Consider the following 7,742-nt stretch of genomic DNA (forward strand, 5'->3'; position numbering starts at 1 on the left):
ATTAAGTGCGTTAGAAGAAGAAAAATAACTAGAAATGCAATTCCAAGGAATTACCAGTGCATGAAAATGCTAAAGTTGTGATGTAAAATATCATGTATAGTTAAAACAGATAATACAGAGATGGTTACTACGGTGATGCTAGGATAGACATGGTGGTTGCATAGCTTAATAAAAGTTGATAGTTTAAAAGTAGACTGTTTAAAAGCTGAATGTAGATAGTTTTAAAGTTGTTGATAGACAGTAGATAGTTTAAAAGTTGTTGATAGACAGCTAGTTTAATAGATAGTTTAATGATAGTTTAAAAGTAGACCGTTTAAAAGTTGAAGGTAAATAGTTTAAAAGTTGTTGACAGACAGAAAGTTGAATGAATGTTGATATTCAAATAGTTTAATGGCTGTGTATAGGTAGATATTTGACGATAACTGAAAGTTGGAATGGCTTTAATGTTTGCTAGCAGTTATGCTAAGATTTTTAACTATGCTAACCATGCTACTTAGCTAATGTTTTAATGTAGTGCTAGCATGCTAACCATGTTACTTAGCTAACTTAACTAACATTTTCTAGCAGTTTTACTAAACATGCTAACTATGCTAACAATGTTAGCATGCTAACTATGTTAACCATGTTACTTAGCTAACTTAGCTAATAATTTTAGCAGTTATGCTAACTATGCTAACTAGCATGTTAACTATGCTAACCATGTTGCTTAGTTAACCTAGCTAATCATTTTTAGCAGTTTTGCTAAAAATGTTAACTAGCATGCTAACATGTTAGCATGCTAACTACGCTAACCATGTTACTTAGCTAACTTAGCTAATAATTTTTAGCAGTTTTGCTAAAAATGCTAACTAGCATGCTAACATGCTAGCATAAGGAATCATTGAAGAAGTGACCAGTGAGAATTCAGCCAATGCAGTAGGTCCAATTTACTATATGCCCCATCACGCTGTAGTGAAGGAAGAAAGAGCTACAACCAAAGTGCGTGTGGTATTTGATGCGTCTTCACATGAGAATAACAGTCCGTCTCTAAACCAATGTCTTTTCGCAGGCCCAAATCTGAGGCTACATTTATACATGGCTGGCTATTTTCATAAACGGACATTTCACCCTCTCCGTTTTCAAAAATAACATCATGCACACCTGTCAGTTTTCAGAGAAGTTTCCCCGTGTATATATGCCGTCAAGAGCATGCCAAACCTGTCGGTGGCAGTGTAAGGAGAAGCTCAATCCCACGTTAGCCAATCAGAATCCCGAAATTAGCAACAACAGAAACAAATCACTTCCTATTTCTCTTTTGAATTATATTTGCCAATGCAAACAGGCCTAAAGCGTTTGCACAAACGTAAAAATGTGTACCACCCTAATAGCATCCATAATCAGTAGCCAAACAAACTGTAAACATAGGGCACTCACATGGCGTTAAGCATTTTCTGGCGCGTAATGTGACGTTTGAGAACCTAAAACCCCGTTTCTCCCAGTTGACACGACAACACATAACCGGCGTTATCATAAATCTCCACTTTGGCCGGAGTTTTTAGAAATAATAGTTTTCCCTTCGTGTAAACGGGGCCTGAATCCAGAACTTTTAAGCATACTTTTAAGATTCCGTGAACATAAAGTGGCACTAATGGCAGACATTACCAAGGCATTCTTACAAATTTCATTGAATGAGCAAGATCGAGATGCTTTGAGATTTTTATGGACTAAGGACAAGCCAAGTAACAGTGACAAAGTCAATCTCATAACCTTAAGAATAGAGTCCCATTCGGAGAAACATCAAGCCCTTTCCTGTTGGGAGCAACGATCAGACATCACCTAGAAATGTATGAAACCATTTATCCAGAAGTGGTCTAAATCAGTGTTTCTCAAAGTGTGGTCCGGGGACCACTGGTGGTCCGCAAGCTATCCCAAGTGGTCCGCGAGCAGACGTGGTAAAAAACAATATAGATGAGTTGTTTGCAATATTGAACCAACTTCCAAACAGTTCTGCAACACTGCCTATGTAAGCTATGGCAATTTAAATCATATGAATCCTCTAAAACAATAAGCAAGGTGCAAAGACAATTAGCAAGGTGGTTCAGTGAGTAGGCCTATTGTGTCTATTAGCTAGGTGGTCCATGAGTTTTTTTTTACTGGTTAAGTGGTCCTTGGTCTGAAAAAGTTTGAGAAACACTGGTCTAAATTATGGGAGACTGTCTTTATGTTGATGATTTGATTACTGGAGCTGCAGATGTAAAATCAGCAGAAATCCTAGCGCTTAAAGCAAGAGAAATTATGTCGACCGCCGGAATGATGCTTTGCAAATGGAAAACTAACGCTAAAGAATTGCAAGAAAAATGGCTACACACAGAGTTCATAGAAAAATCAGAAATCAAAGGACAATCGACATTGAAAGTGCTTGGAATTGTATGGAGAACAGACAATGATGAATTTACATTTGAAGTGGATGACTTAGTATAGTTTTTGGCAAAGAAAGTCAATTCTAAGCGTGGAGTGTTACAATCAGCTGCTAGACTGTTTGACCCAATCGGATTTTTATCCCCATTCACCATCAGGATAAAATGCCTTTTTCAAGAGTTATGGCAAAGAGGAGTTGATTGGGATGAGGAACTTCCAGAAGAACTGAGTGAAAAATGGGAACAGTGGTGTGCAGAGATACCAACTTTACAAAAGCTATCAGTGCAACGACGTTATGACGCCACTCTGCCAGAAGGTGAGCCCATTCAAGTAAAAGAAATTCATGTGTTCTGCGATGCTAGTCAAAACGCCTATTGCGCGGCAGCGTATATGCGCATAGTCAATGCCGACGGCTATAATTGCAGCAGTAGTTTAATTGCAGCCAAAACACGAGTAGCTACATTAAAGCCAACAACTTTACCCAGACTTGAGCTCTTAGGAGCAGTGATTGGAGCTAGACTAGGAACGTATGTCATAACACATTTGAAATTGGATAAAAGTAATCTGAAACTCTGGACAGACTCCATGATAACGCTTCATTGGATAAAGAGCAACGCAAAACAGTGGAAACCATTTGTAGCCAATCGAGTGTCCGAAATACAAAATTTGACATTGCCAGAAAATTGGAAACATTGTAAAGGACAGGAAAACCCAGCCGATCTCGGTACAAGAGGAATTTCTGTGCATTTCATGATTGAAGCCGACCTTTGGTGGCAAGGTCTGCAGTGGCTACGCAGGCTCGAATCGCATGATATTGGATATGGAGTATTCAACAGACAAAACGGAGATCGCAGAAAGTGTTTCTCAAAATCAAGTCACAGCAAACAAGGTGAACGAAAACATCATTCAAGAACCAATGTTTGATTTAAACCATTATAGTGATTTGCAAAGAGTATTGAGAATAACGTCATGGATTAAACGATTCATTCATAATGTGAGACATACAGAAAAGTTAAACGGAGAATTGAGTGCAGAAGAAATGAAAAATGCTCAATTGTATTGGATTTTGAACACACAAAACCAAAGCTTCCCTACAGATATGGAAAACTTGCGTGCTGGAAAAGAACTTCTACGAACATCTAAACTGCTAAACCTAACCCCTTTTCTTGACGACACAGGAATCATGCGAGTTGGAGGCCGCTTGCAAAAGAGTGCGTTACCACATGAGGTGAAGCATCCCTGGATTCTTCCAACAAACCACAGATTCTCAGAATTGATTGTGAGAAAACCTCACAAAGACATACTGCATTCTGGAGTAAGAGACACGCTAACGCAAGTAAGAGAATCAAGCTGGATTTTGCGCGGACGGCAACTGTCCAAGAAGGTGGTGCTGAAATGTTTGATGTGCCGCATGTCCAAAGTCAAGCCGAGCCAGCAGCGCGAAGCTCCGCTACCCTAAGAGCGTATCACCGAGGCCCAGCCATTTGAGGTAACGGGTATTGATTTTGCTGGTCCATTATTTGTCAAACTTAAAGGACAATTCCGGCGCAAAATGAACCTAGGGGTTATAAACACACTTGTACGAGTTCGACCGTTCGCTGGGATTTATTTTCATGCTAGTCGAATGTGACCAGTTTTATTGCAAACCGCTAGCGTTTAACGCTAGCCTTCAGGGCACACGTCCAGTAGAAAGAAATCGCTATTTCAATACCACTAACAAGGCTCAAAATAGCACCACACTTACACAGTAGCATAATGAGGGTCTCTACATGTAAACCGAAGCATTGAGAACTTTGTAAGTGTACAGGCAGTTTATTAAAAAGAAACACATTACCGTTCACGTCTGGTTGTTCACATATACAGGCAGGCGATGTGAACTAAAATCAAACGTAATTTGCTCAATATAGGCCTATCAGAAATAATAGCTCCGATGTAACATAACTTGTATAGTGTACTTACTTAGTGGATGTCCATCTGGTCTCTCTGGTATGGATCGCCGCCTCCAATTTCTTTTCGGGACATGGAAAAAAGTTTCAACTACAGCCCTGTTTATAAATGAGGGGAAATCTTCAGACTCTACAAAACACTGCGTCTCTGGGGATCGCGACGCAACAGGTCCCACTCCATGCAACACAGGCACTCCTCTTCGGTGGCTATAGCTTCACAATGTCCGCAGGTAGCCTACAGTTTCCAGAAGTGCGAGGATGTGTGCAGCATTGACTACAGGTAGCTCTCTCTCTCTTTCACGGAGCTCCGCAGCTCTTCGTTGGTAGGCTATATTCCGACGTCCAATAAGGGTTCATCCTCGATGTCTTCAAATTCGTTCAAATAGCCTGCCATCTCTTACGTCTCCTGTTGCGTTCAGTGCTTCTCTTTTGCACAGTCCTTTCTTTCAGCAACAACGTTTCACACGAGATTCACTTCACATCCCAGAGTTTCGTTTTCCCAAGGCGCCTGCCTGTATGTGAACCAGACGTGAACGGTAATGTGTTTCTTTTTAATAAACTGCCTGTACACTTACAAAGTTCTCAATGCTTCGGTTTACATGTAGAGACCCTCATTATGCTACTATGTAAGTGTGGTGCTATTTTGAGCCTTGTTAGTGGTATAGAAATAGCGATTTCTTTCTACTGTATGTGTGCCCTGAAGGCTAGCGTTAAACGCTAATTAGCGGTTTGCAATAAAACTGGTCACATTCGACTAGCATGAAAATAAATCCCAGCGAACGGTCGAACTCGTACAAATGTGTTATTAACCCCTAGGTTCATTTTGCGCCGGAATTGTCCTTTAATCACAAGAAGACATGCATAGCCTTATTTACATGTGCTGTAACAAGAGCTGTGACTTGATCACAGAAGCTTTCATAATGGCATTTAAGCAATTTATTGCAAGAAGAGGAATATGCAACACCATTTATTCAGATAATGCAAATACTTTTAAAAGAGCTGACAAGGATCTTAAACTGATGTGCAAGTAATCAAAAGCAAGGATCTGCAAGTTCTGTTCGCAGGAAAACAAATAACATGGAGATACATCGTGGAGAGAGCAGCTTGGTGGAGAGGATTTTGGGAGCGATTGGTACGATCTGTGAAACGAGGCTGAAGTTAGCACCACTTCCGCGGGGGAGACCACTTTCAGATCGCGGGGGAGTTAATGTTCCGTTCCACCTTAAATAATGCAATTTTCTACCTCGTCCACAAGGGGCCAGTGTTGACCGCAAATCCGCGATAACACAGGCATGTGCCTGTTGCAGATGAACAGGCATTGTTCACAGACGTTCAAAAGCCTGTATATCTTTTTTCTGTTGACTTCACTGCCGAATGTTTTGAGAAATGTTGCCTTTTGTGTTCTATTAAATAATTTGGTAATTTAGGGGGGGGGGGGGGGGGGGTATGTAGAGGGTGGCAGATTATGTAGTTTTTTCTTTATTTTCTGTGCTGGATCTTTTGATACATGTTGTATTATGTTTTCTATTAAATATGTTTGTTCATTTTACACTGGGAGGTGGGGGGGGGGGGGTGGAGGGGTGGAGTGGGGTATGTAGTTGGTAGCAGATTTTGAAGTTTTTCTACAGTAAATGTATTCCCTACGGCCTACATGTCATTCTGCATCGGATTTTTCAACACATTCTAAAACTACTCTCTCCTCTTTCCAATGACACCCCACTTGTGAAATTCTATGGTGGAAAATGGCATATTTAGCCCCTCTGAAAATATAATATGTATTTGTGAAATTGCAGAATTTCAACACTTGAACAGGGACAGATAGCCCATGAAGGATTTTGCAAGGGATCTTTCACCACATTCTAAAACTACACTATCTCCTCTTTCCAATGACACCCCACTTGTGAAATTCTATGGTGGAAAATGCCCTTTTTTGCCCCTCTGAAAATACAGTATATATTTTGTGAAATTGCAGAATTTCAGCACTTGAACAGGGACAGATAGCCCATGAAGGATTTTGCAAGGGATGTTTCACCACATTCTGAAACTACACCCTCTCCTCTTTCCAATGACACCCCCTATATGAAATTCTATCGTTAAAAATGGCCCTTGAAAATAAAATGTATTTGAGAAATTTATTATTTTCAGCACTAGATTTGGTCTAGACTTCCCATTTGTCATGGGAAATTTATTTTGGCCTATTTTTCTGATTATACATTTTCAGCACTACATTTGGTCCCTATCACTTAAAAGTCATTTGCCACATTTCTGTCATTTTTGGGGCCATTAGTGTTTCTACCTTGTCTTATTGGGGGGAAAGCATTGAAGCTGCGTAGGGACCCTATAGGGCTAGTAGGATTTGTTATTATGCTTCTTTCTAGTGCCATGGGAGTCCATGGCAGCACATACAAATGTACATAGTAAAATGCTTAAACTTTGCACACTTATTCTACTCAGGCCACTTTTCACACCTATATGTATCTCCACAATTGGAGATACATAGGAAGAAACCTTGAGTGGATACAAGACTCAAGGGCCTGACCTGTCTGCCTAGGGTCAGTTACAGGGCGGTAAGGTCTGTACTGTATACATAATAAATGAATAGGTTAGTTAGGTGTACAGAATAGAACACAACAACCTGAGGTATGTTACAAAGAGTTAAAATGGTTACATAACCAGTACGATGTATGCATGAATCCTATTTAGTGTCAGGAAATTCAAATAGTCCAATGTAGGGCATGTATTGTCCATAGGGATTAGGAATTGTCATATGTCAAGTACTGGGTAGCTAGGCTGCACGGGCCAGGAATCCAGACAAGGGGACTGCAATAGGCAATGGTAAGTGTTACGGCCAGCTCGTTCCCAGACCGAAACATAAAGAGGGACACGGACAACAAGGTTCAAACCAAATATATTAATTTAGTAAAGCACAAGGTTACCAATAGCAAAATGTCTAGGGGGAAATGAATGGGAGTGGTGGCGTGCGTGTATGAGTGTATGGATGTATGGATGCAAAGAAGCTAGTGAAGTAGGCCTAAAGACAAAGAAAGAGAAAGACATGTAGAGTTAAAAATGAGGGGAGAGAGCAAAGTGTGAGATAATCAAAGTGAGTGCCTGCAAGAAGTAAGAAAAATGCCTAATCAGAAAGATAGGGAACCCCTAATATAGCCCCACCCTAACCATACTGTAGGTGTAATCAATGAGGGTATTAGCCCAACCAGGCCCAGCCCTGCCCGTGCACTGACAGGAGAAGGCCTGAAAGGGCACAGGGTCATCACATAGGGCAGTCATCATAGGGATGGGACTTCAGGTGCGATGAGGGCCAAACACAAGGATGGCTGATGACTGGTAATAGTTTATCTCACAAGTGAGGTAAGAGGGAAGAAAGAGAGATAAATAGTA

The sequence above is a fragment of the Alosa pseudoharengus genome, unplaced genomic scaffold (assembly GCF_046254945.1).
Source record: "Alosa pseudoharengus isolate Yale_2024_CS ecotype anadromous, Long Island Sound unplaced genomic scaffold, YU_APseudo_1.1 YU_APseudo_1.1_scf_19, whole genome shotgun sequence".
In the NCBI taxonomy this organism is placed as follows: domain Eukaryota; kingdom Metazoa; phylum Chordata; class Actinopteri; order Clupeiformes; family Clupeidae; genus Alosa; species Alosa pseudoharengus.